The 22,603-nt window shown below is 43.1% G+C and overlaps 1 long non-coding RNA gene across 2 annotated transcripts in view; it reads left to right on the plus strand.

Moving 5' to 3' along the window:
- LOC307178589 overlaps positions 1-22,603 on the plus strand; it is a 606,421-nt gene that overhangs the window by 219,062 nt on the left and 364,756 nt on the right. The gene's annotated exons all lie outside the window — the stretch shown is intronic.

A 22,603-nucleotide genomic window follows, 5' to 3' on the forward strand; every position in this document is an offset into this window, starting at 1 on the left:
TAGAGTTTGTTAACTTCAAAGAAGTTCTGTTTGATGGAGTGGTTGTGGGAAATATGTTTGTGGTCTGGATTTGGGGGACAGTACCTGCTATAGACTGAAAGTTTGTGTCTCCCCCCCGCTAATTCATTTGTTGAAACCTAATCCCCAATCGAATGGTCTTTGGAGGTGGGGCCTTTGGGAGGTGATTAAGAGCCCTCATGAATGGGATTGGTGCCCTTATAATAGAGACCCAGAGAGCTCCCTTGCCCCTTCTGCCAAGTGAGGACACAGCGAAAAGATGGCCCTCTATGAACTAGGAGGTGGGCCCTCGCCAGACACCGAATCTGCCGGCACCTTCATCTTGGACCTCCCAGCCTCCAAAACCCTGAGAAATGATTTCTGCGGTTTACAAGCCACCACTTCTATGGTGTTCTGTTATAGCAGCGCATGTGAACTAAGATGGTCTCCCTTTCTACTAAATGAACCCCAGAAAAAGACAGTGTGTCGGCGATGGGACACGTTGTTTGTGAAAGGCCGCCACTGCGGTCTCTCCCGTGACAGGCCACTGGCTTGACATCACTTTCCACCTTCTGTACAGCATAGGAGGGTTGTTTGAATTAACCAAGGGCATCTCGGCTTGCTTTCTTGCTATTCCCAGAACTTGACTTCTTCCCACTCCTGTGATGCTGTTCCCTATGCCTTTTCTTTCTCTGTGTGTTACCATTTTCACGTTAACGAAGTCAAAGCCAAACAGGACCCGTGACTGGAGAATATGGGAAACTATATTTCAGTTATTGTCTCAAACCAGCAATAAAAGAGAATTCCTCCTAAGGCTAACTCTGGATTTGGCCCTGATATTCCCAGACTCTGACTTTTCACCTGCCGTTCCCTCTACCTGGAGTGTCTTTTGATTACCTTGACCTCCTGTTCAACTCCTCCTTGTCTTTCAGGAGCCTGCTCACCTGTAACCCCCTCTCTGAAGCCTTCCGTGCTGCTCTGTATCCCTGCTGAGGTGCTGGTCACATGGGATTGTTCACATATCCGTCTCCCCCTCTAGACTGTGAGGTTCTTGGGAAAGAGGATGGATCTAATTCAGAGGCCCAGGCATATAGTTGGGATCATTAATAATTGATGCACAAATGAGTGGATAAATAGGTGGAAAGAGGCAGGGAGAGATGGATGCGTAGATAGATGGATGAATGGATGAAGGTGTGAGATAATTTCAGCATCTCTGACCCTGCTTCAGGTAGGGATGGAATTTACCTACAAGTTTGTGTTATCTTTTAATGTGGACACAGGTCTGTCCATAGCCAACACGAATGAGATAGATAGATGATGGATGGATGGATGGATGGATGGATGGATAGATAGATAGATAGATGAGAGAGAGAGAGAGAGAGAGAGAGAGAGAGAGATTGATCGATCTACTATGGCGTGAGCAACTGAGAGTTCGTAACCTTTCCTGATGCATTTCATAAATAGAATGTATTAACTCCAAAGAAGATGGACTTGGTGGACTGTGTGGGAAATACTTTTGAGGACCACATTTGGGGGCAGTGCCCCTTTGTCCTGCTTCTATCAGAGGTTCCGAGTTTGCTCACCTGCTCCCACTTCCTGCTCTGGGTCTGGACTGCTCGCATCTCTGTGGCCTCCTGCCTTGCCCTCCCGGCTGGATTTGACCTTCTCTGATTCAACCCGAATGGGTCTCAGCTGGACCTCCCAGCTCCATGGGTGCTTGGGTGTGGCAGCACCGGAGGAACAGAAGGCCCAGTGGGCAGTCCCTACTCATGAAGGGCTGGAGAAAGAACAAGGGGCTCCGAGCGGGACAACCTGCCCCGGCAGCTGGGATGTTTGGAACGTGTTGCTCTGATGCTGCTAAGCTGGTGGCAGCTTTCAGACAGACACCCCTTGCGGTCTTCTGTGTGTGTTCTTGCTTTCTTTTATCTAAGATGAGTGGTGATTGAAGCTGGAGAGGAGCCTATTGTCTGGAAAGAGAGCTGACCAGCAACAGGTTTTTATAAAATCCATGGTTCTTAAAGGAGAGAGCTCTGTCGATTTTGGGGTCCTAAAGACCACTTTACACAAAACCTATATGTGCCTTTGTCTGAAGGGCAAGGCGGGCGGGTGGTCTCTTCCCCGAGGCTGAACTGTATTTGCAGGCAACCCCACCCTCCATGTATAAAAGGCGTCCAAAGAAAGCCTCAGGCTAGATTAATCTGACTCCTTAAACTTGAAAGATTTTTATTCATATTAGGGAGACTGAGATAACTTATTAGATAAAACAATACTTGCGAACTTGGCAACCTTTAGCCAGGCCATCACTTCCCCTGCCTGGGTTTCAGTTTTCCTACCTATACCATTGTTAGAATGCTGCTCTCATACTTACTTCATGGAGCTGTGCAGATCAAATAAGTTCACATACATTGTAAGATGTTAAACAGATGCTAAGGTTTGATGGTCATTATTATGAACATAGTACCAACCGTCCGTCTCAGAACAGAGGAAGTCTGCAGAGTGACCTGGAGAGTTAATGGGACCAATGATATTTATCCTTCGACATCCACCTCTTCACGGTTGTCTGTGTCAGAGTCTCCGGGACTGGACGTGGAGATGGGTGGGCAGGTAGTAGAATTGCAGTGAGTTTCTCTCTTGGTTTTAGCATTTCTGGCTGGGGGCATTTGTGTGGGTCGGTAAAGGGTGTTGTTAGAATATGAAATCCTAAGTCACATGAGGAGAGAATTACTGGTATTCAAGGCCTTCCAGAGTCTGCCCGGCAGGCCCTCACCCTCTGCTTTCCACTTTTACAATCGCATTTTGTCTCCTCTAGACTTAGCTCTCGGCTACACTGAGGGACAGCCTTATCCTGCCAGGGACCCATCTAGTCCAGTCCCGTCTCCCTATTTGGATCACACTTTTCCTTTTTCAGGGAGTGAGAAGTTGTGCAAGTCTGAGATTTTATTACAGGCAGGGGACCCAGGAATTCCTGAATCCTCATGTCTATCCATTCTTTCTTCTATGATGTCCAGGAGGGAAAGCTATTCCCAGGGTAAGGAGAAGGAGAAGGAGAAGGAGAGGAGGAAGAAGAGGAAGGGGAAAGGGAAGAGGAAGGTAGCAAAGGGGGAGGGGGAGAAGGAAAGTTTGTTACATTGTTTAAGGGAGATTTAACCCCAAGAACTATGGTGGATTTCTGGTGTACCAGGCTAGACACTGTGAAGCACTCCCTTTCGAAAATCTAAGTGGACTCAAGAGACATCAGAGTAGCTCAGTCTGTCCATGTGCCTTAAGAACCAGACCCAGGGGCTTCCCCAGTGGCGCAGTGGTTAAGAATCCACCTGCCAATGCAGGGGACACGGATTCAAGCCCCGGTCCGGGAAGAGCCCACACGCCGCGGAGCAACTAAGCCGGTGCGCCACAACTACTGAGCCTGCGCTCTAGAGACCACGTGCCACAACTGCTGAGCTCGTGTGCCACAACTACTGAGCCCACACACCTAGAACCCGTGCTCCGCAAAAGGAGAAGCCACCGCAATGAGAAGCTCACGCACCGCAACGGAGAGTAGCCCCCGCTTGCTGCAATTAGAGAAAGCCCGCATGCAGCAACAAACACCACGTAAAAAAAAAAGAGAGAACAGACCCATCCTCAGCAGGGTCACCTTGTTGAGGGAAAAACTATACTCAGAGACCCTGGCAGACGAGTTTTTAGAGCGTCAGAACAGGACCGAGGCCCCATTTCTGGAGCAGAGCTGTCCCAGGCTGTCAAAGCCGGCTTGATGGTCTGGGGTGGCCCCTGAGTCTGGACCCCTGAGGGAGAACAGAGAAGAGGCAAAAGGGACAGAAAACCATGTCCCTGCTGCAGGTCTCGCCACTCTGGCTGCGTGGAAGGAAGAGATAGAAAAGAAGAAGCCATGTTCATACGAATTGGATGCCACTTCCAGCCCAGAAAGACGCTCTCCCCCACCTCCCCATCCCTTTTTTATTGTTTTGAAAGTAAATTTTTAGTTTAGAACAAGAAGAGATATAACCAATCACTCATTTAAAAAAAAAAACTGACAAATACAGTGAACATGATAGAAACTTAGAAAAGATAATTTTATTATTTTCTTGACGTATCTCTAATATTTTTCTCCCATAATCTTTGGCTACATACTATCATTGTCTTCATATGGCCACAAATTTATATTCGTTTTCTATAGACAGAGGGATAATTCAGTCTTTCCTCTAGCATGACTGATGGAAATATATTTATTATTGTTGCTTTAAAACATTTTTTTCCGTTTCACTACTCTTCATTGGTAATAGTATATATATTTACAGGAATTCTGTCGAATTTGGGAAAGCATTCTATCAGATTTCTTACCTATAGAATCTCTAACAATTTCAGTGTAGATTTTTTTAATGCAGTTGCTAATTTAAAAAAATATTTTTTATTGAGATATAGTTCATATACCACGAAATTCATCCCTTTGAAGAATATAATTGACGAAGTTGTACAATTATCACCACTATCTAATTCCAGAACATTTCCATCACCTCCAAAAGAAGCTGGGTACCCGCTGGCAGTCACTCCCCATTCTTTTGTCCTCCCCAGTCCCTAGCAGCCACGATTCTACTTTTTGTCTCTATGGATTTGTTTATTCTGAACATTTCCTGTAAATGGAATCATACGGTATGTGGCCCTTTGTGTCCGACTTCTTCCACTTAGCATAATGTTGCCAAGGTTCGTCCATGTTGTAGCGTGTGTCCCTACTTCATTTTTTTATATGGCTGCATAATACTTCATTGTATGGATATACCACCTTTCGTTCATCCATTCATAAGTTGGTGGGCATTTGGGTTGTTTCCATAGTTTGGCAGCTGTGAGTAATGCTGCTGTGAATATTCATGTGCGGTTGTTTTCAAGGACATGTTTTCATTTCTCTTGGGTATATGCAGAGGAGTGCAATTGCTGGACCATGTGGTAACTCTATTTAACTTTTTGATCTTGAGACTTTCTTTTTAAAACATTTTTATTGGAGTATAGTTGATTTACAATGTTGTGTTAGTTTCAGGTGTACAGCAAAGTGAATCAGTTATACATATACATTTATCCACTCTTTTTTTTTTTTTTAAAGGTATGTGGGCCTCTCACTGCTGTGGCCTCTCCCGTTGCGGAGCACAGGCTCTGGACGCGCAGGCTCAGCGGCCATGGCTCACGGGCCTAGCCGCTCCGCGGCATGTGGGATCTTCCCTTGTCCCCTGCATCGGCAGGCGGACTCTCAACCACTACGCCACCAGGGAAGCCCCCTTTTTTTTGTTTGTTTGTTTTTTATCCACTCTTTTTAAAGATGCTTTTCCCATATAGGCCATTATAGAGTATTGAGTAGAGTTCCCTGTGCTATACAGTAGGTCCTTATTAGTTATCTATTTTATATACAGTAGTGTGTTTACACGACGGGCAATGATACCGCTTCACCTTGAAAGCAGGTTAAGGTTGGGTGGTGGTGTGGTGAGCTGGGGGAGGGCACTGTGGAGCACCCAGCTGAGGTCTTCCAGTGCTCCCTTCTGTCTTTTTTGATTGCCCAGAGCAATGTGTCCTGTGTCAGGGACACAGCAGGAAAAATAAACCCATTTATGGGTTGCATTTCTCAAAGGTAGAAAATGAAAGTAACTATTTAGTCCCATGAGAGAAAATGCATCCTTGCCCTTTAAATTACTTAGCATAGTGCCTAAGAGTGAGCTATAGACCCGGGCTGCATGGGTTGGCATCCCAGCTCCACTGCTAACTAGCTGTGGACCTTGATTAAGTCACTTGACCTCTCAGCGCCTTGGTGTCATCAACCATAACGTGGGGAGATGCTGACACTCGTACTTCCCTTGTGGAGCTGTTGTCCTCACATGATGATACATGTAACATATGAAACAGGGTCCCTGGAAATGCTCAGCCTAAAGCAACCTTCAAAAGGTCACTCTGAGAGTGGGTGTGGAGGACAAGTAGGCAAGAGCGGGAGGGAGGAGATGGGGATAATGGCTAAAAGGCTCTTGATCATTCAGTCTCTAATCAATAAGCAATTTGCTGGTGTTTCATGAGCCTTTAATCAGATAATTTGGAGCCAGGATCCAGTTTTGATGTCATGTGAAACACATGGAGTGTATTTTATTTTACTTTACTTCTTTTTTTTTTTTTTACTGTTTTATTTCATTTTAGTTATTCATGCTACCTGGTGGACTTTCTTTTATTCTAGTTTCTTCATCGTGCGGTCAAGGACCTGGATAATTGATATTTTTTCTAGGGCCCCTCCCCCTATCAAACACACATGATAACACTTGACTTGATTTTATGAGCTTCAAATGCAAAACAAGATCATATCATGTTTTATTTGCGTCCTGCCATCAGAACGTCACTCTGTTCCTTGCGGCCAGGAGGTCTCTGAGGTGGCTGCTACTTGTGGCCCTCCTGGCCCCTCCATTCCATGGAAAGGACGGGCTGCTTAGAGGAGGGGGATTGTCCAGTGCGGGGGCCCCAGGCGCAGGCAGAAATCCACCTCTGAGTGAAGTACGTGGCTCTCCATCAGGGGACCTGGCTCTCTCCTGGCCATCGGGGGAGATTTGCACACTAGAAGCGTGAACATGGGCGTGTTCATAAGGCTCATGTACACAGGATCCAATAGCTTCCAAGAGTAGCCGTCATCCTTTGTTCAGATTCTACACGCAGCCTGCGACCATAACTTGGATTTCCTTGGTCCCTTGATAGTGGGACCAAAGCTCTCTGGGAACAGGTATGGGTGTGCCAATGGTGGGGACGATCCATACACCTGTGGGAATCAATGCTGTGTGCTCAGGGTCTGTGTGAGGAGCTTCATGGGATCTTGTCACCTCAGGGCACATGGACAAACTCGAGTGTCTAGCCATCCGCAGCCGTGGATTTCTCTGCAGCTGTTTCCCTGAATCCAGGTACAGTGGCCTCTGTACCTCTCGTCATTAGGCAAAAGGCTAGTGTCAACAGCCATCAATTTAGTTAACTGCCTGGGCTGATATTTCTGTCCCCAAATGAAGGGACATTTAACTTCCAGCTAAAAGCATCACTAGGAGTCTTTAGTAAAACCAATGCCAAGTTGATTTGTTTGTTCGATCCTGGTAAAGAGATAACATGGGCTTGTTTGTGCTTGTTTTTCCTCAGTACAATCATTGACTTTACCTAGAGCTTTTAAAAAAATTAGCTAAAATCCGCAGTTGAGTTAATAAACAGAGTTGAAAACCTCCAAGCTGATAATGCAGGTACCATCTACTGACTGGTCACCCTTGATGGACATGGCCCAGCAGGTGACTCTGGGCTGCATTGTGCAGGGCAGGGACTCTGTTTTCTAGAAATCTACAATTGTTTTAGACTCCTCTTTTAGTCCAGAGTCTGGGCCCTTGGGCACAATCAGTGTAGTTGCATGCCTTCCAAGAATTTAATATCATCGTCAGCCTGGCAGGAACTTAGCTTTCTTATGAGTTTTGGGAGGTTGTGAGTGCCACCCACCCCACATTTAGATTCCCGCAGGTGACAGGCCTGGTTCCTCTGTGTGAGCATTGCATTTTAACAATGACATGAGCTCATTTTATTGAAAGCTTAAGATGAGACCAGCGCTGTTCTGATCACTTTATGTGCCCTATGAGACAATGGTGTTACTGTCCCCATTTTACAGATAAGGAAATGGAGATCCAAGAAGATAAGCAACTTGCCCAATAACAACTAACATTACAGAGCTCCTTTCATGTATCGGACTCTCCACTCTCCATGTGCCGGGTTCTTCACATTACCTCTATTAAATCTTCAATGATATAAGTTCTATTATTATTTACATTTTTGTTTATGAGGATGCTCAGGTGCAAACAACTAACTTATTCAAGGTCAACTAAGTTATTCAAGGTCACAGAGGTGAGGTAAGTCAGACTTGGGCAGTACCTTGGCCAGGGTTGCTTCAGTTCTCAACCATCATGCTATCCCACCTCTCAGGAGATATTTAACTAGAATAACTTGGTTATCTGTGAGCTTAGATGTGTTGTTGAATTTTCCCCTTCAAGGCATAATGAATTACCTAAAATGATTATTATGCTTTGTTCATAATTTATTTTCCTTTCTGAAGCCAGTCTGCAGAAACTTAAAATATATCGGACTGAACACTAAATGAGATTTCTGCAACCTTTTTGTGAAAAGTAATCAGCAATATCCATTAAAACAAATAACATACTTATCTTTTTTATTCACTCTTCCCACTTTGGGAAATTCTTCTATAGAAACAAAAGCACCAGGGAGATTAAGTGTATGATGAAGGAAGTTTTTGCAACATTGTTTGTAATAACAAAAACTTGGGCGAGCCTGATAGCCCATCATGGGGGTGGAGGGAGTGGAGACTTGTGAGTAGATGGAAAAATCTACTACAGTGGATAAATGCCATTGTCCATAGAATGGGATGTTGTAGCTATGACGTGGAGTATGGAGTACGGAGTATGGTCAGGTGATAGAAACAAGTAGCAGAAACACCTGCAGAGGAAACAGTTATTTAAAAAAACAAGCTAGTGTCACACACCTTCCTACATACATGTGCATTTGACTGTTTGAGTCTTAGAAGCATGGAGAGGAGTGTGGAAGGACACACTTGCTGTTAACATTCATTACATGGGAGGTGGCCCATACAAGGGGAAGAGTGAAGTTGGGGTGCGCTCTTTTTTGTGTGTGTGTGTGAAGGTTTTTTAAAATAAATAATTATTTTTAAAATGAATTACTTATGTTTATTTTTGGCTGCGTTGGGTCTTCGTTGCTGCGTGCGGGCTTTCTCTAGTTGCGGCGAGTGGGGGCTGCTCTTCATTGTGGTGCGCGGACTTCTCATTGCGGTGGCTTCTCTTGCTGTGGAGCACGGGCTCTAGGCGCGCGGGCTTCAGTAGTTATGGAGCACGGGCTTAGTTGCTCCACGGCATGTGGTATCTTCCCGGACCAGGGCTCGAACCCGTGTCCCCTGCATTGGCAGGCGGATTCTTAACCACTGCGCCACCAGGGAAGTCCAAGGGTGCACTCTTAATTTTCTGTGTTGTTTCATAGGAGGTGTTGAACCTGTACTTTTGAAGCTTTAAAAAAAACTTTTAAAAATGGAAGTATAATTTACATAGTGAATGCTTAGTTGGGTACGGGCATGCATAGCAATATCTTAACTGTACAGCTCAGTCAGGTTTGACAAGTGCTTCCAGCCCTGTAACCCACACCCCTGTCCAGATATAGGACACCTCCACCGCCCCAGGGAGCCGCTTTGTGTGCCCCCCCCAGCCCCGTCATTCCCTTCTACCCCCTCTACCAGAAGCAACCACTGGTTCAATTTCTATTGCCATAGGTTAGCTTTTCCTGTTCTAGAACTTTATGGAAATAGAATCATACAGTGTGTACTCCTTTGTGTGACTTCTTTTGCTCAACACAGTGTTTCTGAGATTCATCCACTTTGCTGCATAAATCAGTAGTTTGTTCCTTTTTGTTGCTAGGTAGTATTCCACTATATGTACTCCACAGTATTCCACTATATGGATAAACCACAGTTTATCCATTCTCCTGTTGATGGACGTTTGGGTTGGCTGTTATGAATAAGCTGTTATGAATGTTCTTGTATAAGTATTTTTTTCCTGTGGACATACATTTTCATTTCTCTTGGATAAATACCTGGAAATAGAATTGCCGGGTCGAAGGGTAGGCATATAGGTATATGCTTAACTTTATAAGAAACTGACAAAGTTTTCCAAACTTCTTGTAATTTTGCACTCCCTGGAAATAGAATTGCTGGGTCGAAGGGTAGGCATATAGGCATACGCTTAACTTTATAAGAAACTGGCAAAGTTTTCCAAACTTCTTGTAATTTTGCACTCCCGTCAGCAAAGTGTGAGAGGTCAGATTGCCCCACATCCTTACCTGACAGTTTGATATTGTTAGTTTTGTATTAGTCAATCTATTGGCTGTATAGCAGTATCTCCTTGTAGTTTCCATTTACACTTTTGTAACGACTCGTAATGTTGAGCACTTTTTCATGTCCTTAAATGCAGACTTCCTGGTTCCAGCTATATGGTTAACCTTATATGAATACCACATTTTCTTGATTAATGTAGCTTTATAGTAAGTTTTGAAACCAGCTGGTGTAAGTCCTTCAATTTTTTCTTCTTTTGCAAAATTGTTTTGTTCTGGCTCTCATCAGAGTTTTGGTTACAGTTCTTACATATATTTTGTTAAATTTATCCCTATTTCATGTTTTTTGATGCTCTTATAAATAGTACTGCGAAAATTACAGCTTCCAATTGTTTCTTGCTAGTATGGAAATACAATTAATTATTGTATGTCGATGTTGAGGCTGTATCCTGCAGCTTTGCTAAGCTCGCTTTTTAGTTCTGTTTTTTTTTTTCTCAGCTTCCTTAGGATTTTCTACATACGTGACTATGTTACCTGCAAATAAACAATTTTATTCCTTCTTTTCCAATCTGTACATCTTTTTTTTTTTTCTTTTCCCTGCTTTGATGCAGTGATTAGGACTTCCAATAAAATTCTGAAGTGGTGAGAGTGGGCATCCTTGCCTTGTTCTCTACCTTAGGGAGAAAGTATTCAGTCTTTCACCATGAAGGGTGACATTAGCTGCAAGGTTACTATGGGAAACCCTTTATCAGATTGAGGAAGGTTCATTTTTATTCCAAGTTTGCTGAGCATCTTTATCATGAATAAGTGTTGGATATTGTCAAATACCTTTTCTGCATCTTTTGAGCTACTCGTAAGCAGTTTCTCCTTAGTCTGTTAATATGCCAAATTATATAGATTGATATTTGAATGTTAAGCCAGTCTCGTAATCTTGTGATAAAGCTATTTCGTCATGATGTATTATTTTATATATCTATATATTTCAATTTGCTAACATTTTATTAAGGATTTTTGTATTTGTGTTCATGAGGGATGTTGGTTTGTGGTTTTTCTTTTCTTGTAATTTCCCTTTGGTATGGTTTCAGTATCATAGCCGTGTTGGTCTTATAAATGAGTTTGTCAGTATTTTCTTCCCCTGTTTTCTGGAAGAGTTTATGTAGAATTGGCATTATTTTTTCTTAAGTGTTTTGATATGGTTCAGCAGTGAAGCATTATGCATCTGGAGTTTTCTTTGTGGGAAGGTTTTTGGTAATAAATTTAATTTCTTTAGTAGGTATAGGGCTAGTTGTATTTTGTGTTTCTTCTTGTGTCAGTTTTGTAATTTATGTTTTACAAGAAATTTGTCAATTTCATGAAATTATTTAATTTAGTGGCATAAATTGTTTAGAATGTTTCCTTCTTATCTTTTTACCGTTGCAGTGTAGATAGTGATGTCTTCTATTTCATTTCTGATATCTGTAAATTTGTGTTGTTGCATGGTATATATTTTCTCATCTTTTTATTTGTCATTTATCTTTTTCTTCATATTTAAAGTGAATCTCTTGTAAACAGAGATTTATAATTGGATTTTGCCTAAAGAAAACTAACCTGAAAATCTCTGCCTTTACGTTTAACGTGATTACTTGTATGGCTGTGTTTAAACTTACAATCTTTCATTTGTTTTCTGTTTGTCTTCTTTCCTGCCTTCTTTTGGATTAATTGAGCATTTTTTTGATATTACATTTTATCTTTTGTATTGGATTTTTACCTATACTTATTTATTAATATTATATCACTTACAAAATAATCCCATATTGAATGATTTAAGAGCCTTGCAGTAGTGTACGTCCATATGCCCATCCTATTCTTTATGCTACTGTTTTCATATATTCTACTTTTATATATGCTATATTCCCTGAAATACATTGTTGGTTTTGTAAACAGTCAATTGAATTTTAGAGAAATTTTCCTTCAGCCTGAATAACTTCCTAAAGAAAAAGAATTATTTTGGCATTCAAGTCTACTGGTGATAAACTTTTAAAGTTTTTGTTTATTTAAAAATGTCTATTTGTATTTTCATTTTAAAAGATATTTTCACTGAATTTGGAATTACAGTTAACTTACAGTTAAGTTTTTTTTTCCACTTTAAAGATGTTCCATTATTTTAAGGTTTGCATTATTGCTGATGAGGAGTCAATGATAAGTCATATCATTTCCTTCTCTGTAATGTGTCCTGCCCACCCTTTGGCTCCTTTAAAGATTTTCTCTTTCTCTTTGGTTTTCAGTTATCTTATTACGATGTGCTTAGATCTGGTTTTCATTAAGGGTATCCTGCTTGGATTTTGTTGAGCACCTTGAACCTGGGGATTGATAGTTTTAATCAATTTTGGACAATCTTTGGTATTACTTTAGTTTTTTTGGGTTTTTGTTTGTTTGGTTGGTTTTTTAGACCCAAATCTCTCTCTCCTCTTCTTTTGGCCCTCTATTTATCTAAGAGGCCACTGAGGCTTTGTTTATTTAAACAAATTAATAGACCTTTGTGGGGGAACAGTTTTAGATTTAAAGAAAAATTGAGTGGAAAGTACAGAGAGTTCTCATATACCCCCTACTAACACCTTAAATTTTCTGGTATTTTCTTTTTATTGGGTTGCTTTACAATGTTGTGTTAGTTTCTGTGGTACGATGAAGTGAATCAGCTGTATGTATACATATATGCCTTCCTTCTTGGGCCTCCCTCCCACCACCCCACATCCCATCCATCTAGGTCATCACAGAGCACTGAGCTGAGCTCCCTGTGCTATACAGCAGGTTCCACTGGCGATCTGTTTTACACATGGTAGGGTATATGCATCAATTCCAATGTACCAATTCATCCCTCCGCCCCTTCCCCTGATCCGTGTCCACATATCCATCTCTTCATCTGCGTCTCTATTTCTGCCCTGCAAATAGGTTCATCTGTACCATTTTTCTAGATTCCACATATATCCGTTAATATACGGTATTTGTTTTTCTCTTTCTGACTTACTTCACTCTGTATGACAGACTCTAGGTCCATCCACATCTCTACAAATGACCCAATTTCATTCCTTTTTATGGCTGAGTAATATTCTATTGCATATATGTACTACATCTTTATCCATTCATCTGTCGATGGACATTTAGGTTGCTCCCGTGTCCCGGCTATTGTAAATAGTGCTGCAATGAACATTGGGGTGCATGTGTCTTTTTGAATTATTGTTTTCTCAGGGTATATGCCCAGGAGTGGGATTGCTCAGTCATATGGTAGTTCTGTTTTTAGTTTTCTAAGGAACCTCCATACCGTTCTCCATAGGGGCTGATCAATGTGCATTCCCACCAACAGTGTATGAGGGTTCCCTTTTCTCCACACCCTCTCCAGCATTTATTGTTTGTAGATTTTTTGATGATGGCCATTCTGATTGGTGTGAGCTGATACCTCATTGTAGTTTTGATTTGCATTTCTCTAATAGTGATGTTGAGCAGCTTTTCATGTGTCTCTTGGCCATCTGTATGTCTTCTTTGGAGAAATGTCTGTTTAGGTCTTCCACCCATTTTTTGATTGGGTTGTTTGTTTTTGTGATATTGAGCTGCCTGAGCTGTTTGTATGTTTTGGAGATTAATCCCTCGTCAGTTGCTTCATTTGCAGATATTTTCTCCCATTCTGAGGGTTGTCTTTTCATCTCGTTTATGGTTTTCTTTGCTGTGCAAAAGCTATTAAGTTTAATTAGGTCCCATTTTTATTTTTGTTTTTATTTTCATTACTCTAGGAGGTGGGTCAAAAAAGATCTTAACGTGGTTTATGTCAAAGAGTGTTCTTCCCATGTTTTCCTCTAAGAGTTTTATGGTGTCCGGTCTTACATTTAGGTCTTTAATCCATTTTGAGTTTATTTTTGTGTGTGGTATTAGGGAGTGTTCTAATTTCATTCTTTTACATGTAGCTGTCCAGTTTTCTCAGCACTGCTTATTAAAGAGACTGTCTTTTCTCCATTGTATATTCTTGCCTCCTTTGTCATAGATTAGGTGACCATAGGTGCATGGGTTTAACTCTGGGCTTTCTATCCTGTTCCATTGATCTATATTTCTGTTTTTGTGCCAGTACCATACTGTCTTGATTACTGTGGTTTTGTAGTATAGTCTGAAGTTGGGGAGCCTGATTCTTCCAACTCCATTTCTCTTTCTCAAGATTGCTTTGGCTATTCGGGGTCTTTTGTGTTTCCATACAAATTGTAAAATTTTTTGTTCTAATTCTGTGAAAAATGCCATTGGTAATTTGATAGGGATTGCACTGAATCTGTAGATTGCTTTGGGTAATATAGTCATTTTCACAATATTGATTCTTCCAATCCAAGAACATGGTATATCTCTCCATTTGTTTGTTTCACCTTTGATTTCTTTCATCAGTGTCTTATAGTTTTCTGACTACTGGTCTTAATATCTTGCATTTGAATGCTTCATTTGCTACAATTGATAAACCTACACTGATGTGTCAATATCACCCAAAGTCTGTAGTTTACGTTAGGGTTTACTCTTTGTGTTGTACGTTCTATGGACTTTGACAAATGTATGATACATGTATCTACCATTATCATATCATAGAGAATAGTTTCATCATCCTAAAATTTCCTTGTGTTCCACCTCTACATCTCTCCCTCCCATCCCCCAAACTCCTGGCAAACACTGATCTTTTTATTGTCTCCATAGTTTTGCCTTTTCCAGAATGTCATGTAGTTAAAATTATACAGAATGTAGACTCTTCAGAGTGGCTTCTTTTACTTAGCAATGTGCATTTAAGTTTCCTCCATTTCTTTTCTCTTTTTTAAATTGAAGTATAGTTGATTTATAATAAGGTTCCTCCATGTCTTTTTGTGGCTTGATAGCTCATTTCTTTTTAGCGCCGAATCATATTCTATTGTGCGGCTGTATCATGATTTGCTTATCCATTCACTTATTGAAGGACATCTTTATTGCTTCTAAGTTTTGATAATTATGAATAAAGGTGCTGTAAACATTCAAGTGCAAGTTTTTGTGTGGATATGTTTTCCACTCATTTGAGCAAATACCAGTGAGCATGATTGGTGGATTGTGTGGTAAGAGTATGTTTAGTTTTGTAAGAAACTGTCAAAGTGTCTTCCAAAGCATATCATTTTGCATTTCCACCAGCAGTGAATGGGCATTCCTGTTGCTCCAGAACCTTGCTGGCATTTGGTGGTATCAATATTCTGGATTTTAGCCATTCTAATAGGTATCTTGTGGTATCTCATTGTCATTTTAATTTGCAATTCCCTAATGACATATGTTAAGCATCTTTTCATATGTTTATCATCATCTATATATCTTCTCTTGTGAACTGTGTGTTCAGATCTTTTGGCCATTTTAAAGTTGGGTCGTTTGTTTTCTTATTGCTGAATTTTAAGAGTTCTTTGTATATTTTGGATGCCAGTCTTTTCTTAGACATGTGTTTTCAGGGACTTTATCCCAGTCTGTGGCTTGCAGTTTCATTCTCTTAACAGTGTTTTTGTTTTTTGTTGCAGAGTAGAAGTTTTAAGTTGTAATGAAACCCAATTTGGCAATTTTTTCTTTCATTGATCATACTGTTGGTGCTGTCTCTAAAAAGTCATTGCCAAGCCAAGGTCACCTAGATTTTCTCCTTTTATCTTCCAGGAGTTTTATAGTTTTGTGTTTTATAGTTTTGAGTTAAGTTTTGTGAAAGATGTAGGTCTGTTTTTAGATTTTTTTTTTTTTTTTGCATGTGAATATCCAGTTGTATCAGCAACTTTTGTTGAAAAGACTATCATTTCTCCATTGAATTGTCTGTGCTCCTTTGTCAAAGATCAGTTGGCTGTATTTGTGTCTGCCCTTTTTTTTTTTTTAAATCTCTGTGCTTCAGTTTAGATAGCTTCTATTACCCTGTCTTTAAAAGTTCACCGATCTATTTCTGCTACAGTGTCCAATCTGCTTTTATGCCCATCAACTGAATTTTTCAGTTCAGATATTTTATTTGGGGGTTCTCAAATTTCTCTTTGATTCTTTTCCATAGTTTCCATACCTCTACTAAAATTCTGAATCTATTCCCTAATTACTTTAAATCTTTGAACAGATTTCTGATAGCTGTTTCAAAACACTTTTCTGTTAATTTCAACCTCTCTATTGTTCTTGGTCTGTTTCTTTAGACTTATTTTTCTCTTGATTATTGGTCACACAGTACTGATTCTTCACATGACTAGTAATTTTTGATCATATATTGGAAATTATGGATGGCACATTGGATTTTGTTATTTTCCTTTAAGGAGTGTAGATTTTTTTCTGGAAGACAGTTAATTTACATTAAAAAAAACCCAACTTTATTCTTTCAGGGTTTTAAAAAAGCTTTCTTACGGTTGTTTTAGAATAGTCCACTTGGTTAGAGCGGTAAGGTGTGTTCTCCCTGAGGTCTCTGAACGACCAGGATGTTCAGTGATTTATCTCAACTCTGATTGGTTGGAAGTACTTTGTTTCCCAGCACTGTAGGATCTCCAGTCAGGTCACAATTATTCAGTAGTTGTTCTTAGCCAAGTCTTTTGGCATCTTGTCATGTGTAAGTGCAGCTTAGTATTTGACCAAAGATTATTTTTTTAATCTTTAAAAAAAATTAATAATTTATTTATTTATTGGCTGCATTGGGTCTTCGTTGCTGCGTGTGGGCTTTCTCTAGTTGCGGCGAGCGGGGGCTACTCTTCGTTGCGGTGCACGGGCTTCTCATTGTGGTGGCTTGTCTTGTTGCGGAGCGTGGGTTCTAAGAGCACGGGCTTCAGTAGTTGCGGCACATGGGCTCAGTAGTTGTGGCGCACGGGCTCCGTGGCACGTGGGATCTTCCCAGAACAGGGCTCGAACCCATGTCCCCTGCATTGGCAGGCGGATTCTTAACCACTGCACCACCAGGGAAGTCCCTGACCAAAGATTTAAGAGGACCTTTATGCATATTTCTGGAGCTCCTTTTTTATGCCACGCCCTCCTCTCCAGTATTTTACCCCGCAAGTTCCAGGTGCCTCAGCAGAACTCCAGTCTTTGTCTCCTCAGCTCCCAGAGACCACTGTGGTCTGTTTGGCCTCCATCTTCCTGCGAGGTCTGGACAGCAAGTTCAAACCGAAAACCAGGTCAACAAAGGCTCCCGTTTCCCTCCTTTGTTTCCCTCCTTCATGGATCACAACCCTCTGCTGCCTATTATCCAATATCTGAAAACAGTTGTTTCATGTATTTTGTACAGTTTTCTAGCTGTTGACAGCAAGAGGGCTAGTCTGATACCAGTTTGTTTGTTACAGCCGGCAGGAGAAGTGCAATCACTTAATGTTTTTATAAAAGAGAAATAAATCGCAAAGTGTTATCTAGCCAGAAGCATCTAGCGTCATTGAATGGGATGAGATAAATAGTAGAACTCTTTGGTTTGTGGGACACTTGGGAGAAATGCCTTCTTTCTCCTACTCTTCCTTTTCCCCAGCCATGGACGTTTAGAGGGCTGGTATCTGAGTGAGGGAGGGGAAAGGGGAAAGGTAACCGCCCCTGCTGTCTCTAGCTTAAGTGAAAGTTCCCATCCTTATGGCCCAATCTGGTCCATCAGGAGCCTGCAGGAAATGTGGGACAAATAAAGAAGGCATCTTTGTTATCTCTGACCACTGAGCACACATCTGCATCAAGGGACCGTGGTGAGCTGGCTGGTGGTTGTAACCTAGAGGATTTAGAGGTCAGGTTCCTAGAACCTAACCATCACACACAGTCTCCTTTGGCCCACAGACAGGGATAAGAAAGCCAGAGGATCAGGGCCTGATAGATGAGGAAACAGGAGAGGTAAGGGGCAAAGGTGGGAGCCAATGGGTGGGAGCCCAAGGCTCTGCTGGAACTTCCAGGGTCTGGAACTCTGACACTTAGTCGCAGTGGTTGAACACTACCATGGAACCCAGGCCCAAGGGAGGCACATACAGCAGACTTTCTACTTGGGAGTTCTACTTGGGGATAGGATAATATACACATTGAAATTGAACTCTCCCAACTGGTATAGAAGATCAAATTTATTCAAGACAAAGCTTCCTGGGACAGTCTGTGGAAATACCAGAGGTTTCTCTTCTGGGTCAAGTACCCCACCCTATTGAGTGCAAGCTTTACCCTGAGAGAAGTCTCTGTCCCGGTGGGCAGGCTGGTGGAAAAGGGCCTTTCCAGTGTCAGGAAAGGCTTGACCTGGGTTCTGAGTCACATCCCACGGGGCCATCAGTGGGAGTCTAGGGACTGCACTGGGGAGGGGGCTCTGTGAGCTTGAGCCATCTCTCCTGCCTTCCAGGTTTCTGGGGCCCCACTCGTCCTCTCGCTAGGCAGCAGGAAATTTTCCTTGACTGAGAACCTCCTTCCTAACTGACCAGCTTGCCTCCCTCTTAGACACAGCTCTGAAGCTGCTGGTAAATTATTTTTAGGAAGCAAAAAACAGGCAGATGGAGTCCACCAAGTTGATCATTGGAAATGGCTTCTCCAGATTTCTTCATTAAGAATATTAGGCGATTAAACTAGAAACAGCTCTTAGAGATTTCCTACCTTGGGTAATCAGATTTTAAACAATGCTGGTAAATGCAGCTGCATTTGAATGCTGGTGAATCCAGGCTGCTAGGTTGGTTCAGCAAAACAATTTCTACCACAGTAGACTGCCTCTTGGTAAAGTTTAAAAGAAAAACAAAAGAAAACAGAAAAGACCCCTCTTTCCAAAACAGCAGCTCTATGTGGAGAGCCCAGGGTGCAGAGATGCGGAAGGATTGCAGCCTAGCGACTTCCTGCTGCAGAAATAGAACAGGAGAACTGTAATTAGGGACGTTCCCACCGCCCTGCACTGCAGCAGGCGATGGTGGATTTTGCCAGACAAAGCCATCTTAAATAGGGGTTCTTAGGAACTTCCAAACTAGAGTGTCTCACTATGACATTTTGTCGCTTGGAGAGCTTGCTGTGGTGGTTTGGTAAGTTTTCAAGTTAAAGCAACACTTGGATTATCACATTCCCGAATCAGGACTAAGAAGATTCAGGCTGTCTAAACAAAGGGAAACAATCCTAGTTAGTGGCCTCCAAACGTAATTAAACTGCCAACTCGGTAATTTTCTAAACGTGGACACCTCATGCGTGCCTAACGCCTTCGTTCCCCAATCAAAACGCACTAAAGGAAGGAAGAAAACAAAACAAAACAGATTTCACAGCGCATCCCTAAAAATGTAGCCTCCACCCTGCATGTGTGTGACAAACTTGTAGCCAAGTTAGGCGTTGCTGAGAAAGTCGCCCGTTTCATTTTACAAAGGCGGCCGAACGCTGGTTGGAATCTTGGCACAGGCCGGGGAGAGTCCCAGCTAGAAGCCCGGAGCATCGAAGCGGAGAAGCGGAGGGACCCGGACTGACGGCGGGCTGCCTTTGACTCCCTGGCTGCCCTGCCCTAGGCTTACTGCCGGTAGCAAGGGCTTTGGCCACGGGCACCTCTCGTGGGTGTTGGTTTTCCTCTAGCCACGGAGGCCAGCAGCCACAGAGCTGGCAGGTACTACGTGCATGTTTCCTGGCTGCTCAGGTCAAGGAAATGGGGAGAGAAGGACAGACAGAAGAACGTCCAGCTCTGTGGCCGTGGCTCTGCGATAACTCGGGGAATAGCAGAGTGTGGTGGGAGGCAGCGTCCGGTCCACAGGCCCCAGAGGCTAAAGAAAGGGACAGGCAGTTTACCGGGCCCCTCTCATGAAAGGAGTTGGATACTGGAAGAAATTTCAAATTCAGACTGCGGGACCCGGCTATTTCTGTTGAAAACATTTGAATGGCTTTCCCGCCTCTTCGTCCACAGTGTCAGACGGGCACATGTTCAGGCCTGCCTCCGCGCCCAGCCAGCCTCCCAAAGCCGCTCTGGCGCGCTCTCTGCCGAAACCGTGAGGAGCCCGGCTGAGTAAGTGGCCCTGCAGAGCTCCGTGAGCGCTCAAGTTTAATATGCACTTGACCTCTTTGTCTTTCAGAAATGAAATTTATTGAGTTTGGATTCCAGCGCCCCCGGGTCCCCACTAACATCTAATTAACGAGACCACATTTTGACTTCAAAAGTGCAGGGGAAGATGAGGAGATGTATTATGATGTTCTCTCGGCAGGAGCCTCGGGGGAGGGGCTGGGGAGCTGAGCCAGGGGTCTTTTGAAGTGTCTGAGTTGGTGGTCCGCTGTTCTGCCAGAATGCTAGATAAGCAGGTCAGCCTTCCTCTGCTGCTGCCTTTTTTTTCCCCCAATAGGGAGTGATTATCTTTCTTTTTGTTGCCATTGACCCTTCTTGGCCTGAATTTCCCAGGCTCTGAGTCTGAGTTCCTTCGTTGCATCAACAGACAAGGGGGCAGCCAAATGAATCCCTCCAATCCCCGAATAGTCTCCTCTTGCCTCGCCACTCTGCCTCAATCCCCACCACGAAAACCGCTTCTTCATCATCGGGGCTGTGTGTCTAGAAAGCGCCGTGGAAATACATCATTAGAGACAAGGTAATGGATTAATCCACAAGAAGGAGACTCATGACTGATTGGAGTAGCGTCTGAGAATGACTGATTCAGTCCAATTCCCTATTTTCAGGCTGCAAAGGTAGAAGGATAGAGGCAAGGGAGGCAAATTTGATATGTGTCCAAAGCAACGAAGAATAACTGCAGAAGCCCTTTTGCCCTTTCTCCTGCCTCTGGGAATCCTAACCTGGGAGAATGCTGAACGTAGTTCCCCCTTGGGAGACGGGGCTGCTCACTGGAATGGAGCAGAAGGGGCCTTCGGGGGCGCGAAGGGTGTGCTGGGGCTTCAGCTGCAGATCACGGAGGCAGGTCTGGGCAAACGCAGCCCCGCTCACCGAGGTAGAGGACTGACTACATTGGCCCAAATGCAGTGAGCAGAGGGTTGTGGGCCCTGGATTTAGGTCACGGTGCTTTCCAAGGAGGCCCCATCCCGCAGGTGGAATAAGGCAGGAGCCCGGTTGGGAGCAGGAGGTCACACTTGTTTTGCAGATGAATGAGATAATAATCGTAAATCACTTAACCCAGGGGTGAGCATACAGTATGTGCTCAACAAGTGGTCCTATTCATCACTGTTAATAATATCAGGTAATGCGGATGAGGGAAGGGAGACATTTCAGAGCTGGGTGAGAGGGAGGGATGGAGATGAAGACATAGGACAGGGCAGAAGTCAGCGACTCAGAGAAGGTAGAGGTGACCCCTGGGTGAACCCCAAGGCACAGGCTTGCGGAGGTCTCCCGTCTGTCCTGGGAAGAGAAGGGAAGAGGTGCAGGGACAGGTAGCTGCTGTTTGCCTCCACCAAGCTCCACATGGTCAGGGACCATTTCTCACTTGTTCATGGCTGTAGCCATGGCATGTAGCACAGCTCTCGGCATGTAGTAGGAGCTCGGCACATAGGTATTGGACATTGATGCCCTGCCCTATTGCAGAGCATCAGCTGAAGGTCACTTGGCCTGCCTTCCAACCGCCAGTTTCTACAAGTCTTCATTCCTGAAGACTTTCTGAGGTTCCTGAAGCCTGCGCTGTCCCACTGAATGGAAGACCAGAAGTGGGGAAATAAACACGACTGGAAAAAAGCAGCTGTCCGTCAATGACTGAGTGTGTAAATACTCCAGCTCCCTCCCCTCTTTGGAGGGAGAAGTCTAAGGCACAGGCTCTACAGTGAATATCAGAGGTCACCATAGGGGGGACTTGATAACTCATCCTTTACTGTCCACCTTCCTTTTCTTCACTAACTTTTGTACTCCTCTCTGGGTATTGTCTTCACCTCCCAAACAGACGGCTGGTACTTGAATTCTTTCTGAGGGGCTGCTTCTGGAAGAATTCAAACTAAGCCGGTAACCAATAGGTATTTATTGGATAATGAATAAACGCATGAGCTGGATGCAGCTAGTGTCACTGCAGCTCTGCCCTTATTACTTGTCGTTCTTGAAGTCTCCTGGGCACAGGTAGCAAATGGGGTGTCCACAGACTCAAAAATACACACTCCAAGTGTCCCAAATAGGGTAGCAAACGGGGCATCCAAAGACTCAGAAACACACATCCCAAGTGTCCTAGGAACCTCCAGGCTTTATTCCTAGACTTTGCCCTTTGTCTCTGTGTTACTCTTCTTTCTGGCACGATCAAGAGGAAAAGATGCTTTCTGCTGTAGAGCCCCCATCCTTGGCCCTGCTGCTTGGTGACCCCTCTTGCATCGAGAAAGAAACTTCCCTTCACCACTTTTTTCAGAGCTTGCCTCTCTCCATCTCTCATCCTTAATGATTCTTTAATGGAATTAGTCAAGATATACATCAGATCTTTGTGGTTTAATCTCCAAGAAAGGCTGAGAAAATGGGAAAACAGTGCCTGTCGTGCAAAACAAAAAGAGCCACATCTTTGGAGAGATGACCAAAGTAGAGAGATGGAATCTGGGTGTCCAGGGAATCCAAGCTGCTGCTGAGCCCTTCCTCAGAGGAATTTGTTAAACAATCTCCAAGTCTTGTATGATTAGATGACAACATTTATTTGCAAATAGGAAGGGTGATGGTGACAGCACTATAATTTATGTCTTCAATAAGTGGCTCCAGTCCAGCATCAGAATGGATCCATTGCCATTTAATTTTACCGCTGGTTTTCACATTTTTGCATTTATATTGGGGATGTAAGTGATAAAATAGAACATGTGACAGACCAGGTTGTTGTCAGCTTCATTCTCAGATTGCCAATCGTGCTGGTTT

Source organism: Stenella coeruleoalba (genome assembly GCF_951394435.1).
Source record: "Stenella coeruleoalba genome assembly, chromosome: 20".
Taxonomy (NCBI): domain Eukaryota; kingdom Metazoa; phylum Chordata; class Mammalia; order Artiodactyla; family Delphinidae; genus Stenella; species Stenella coeruleoalba.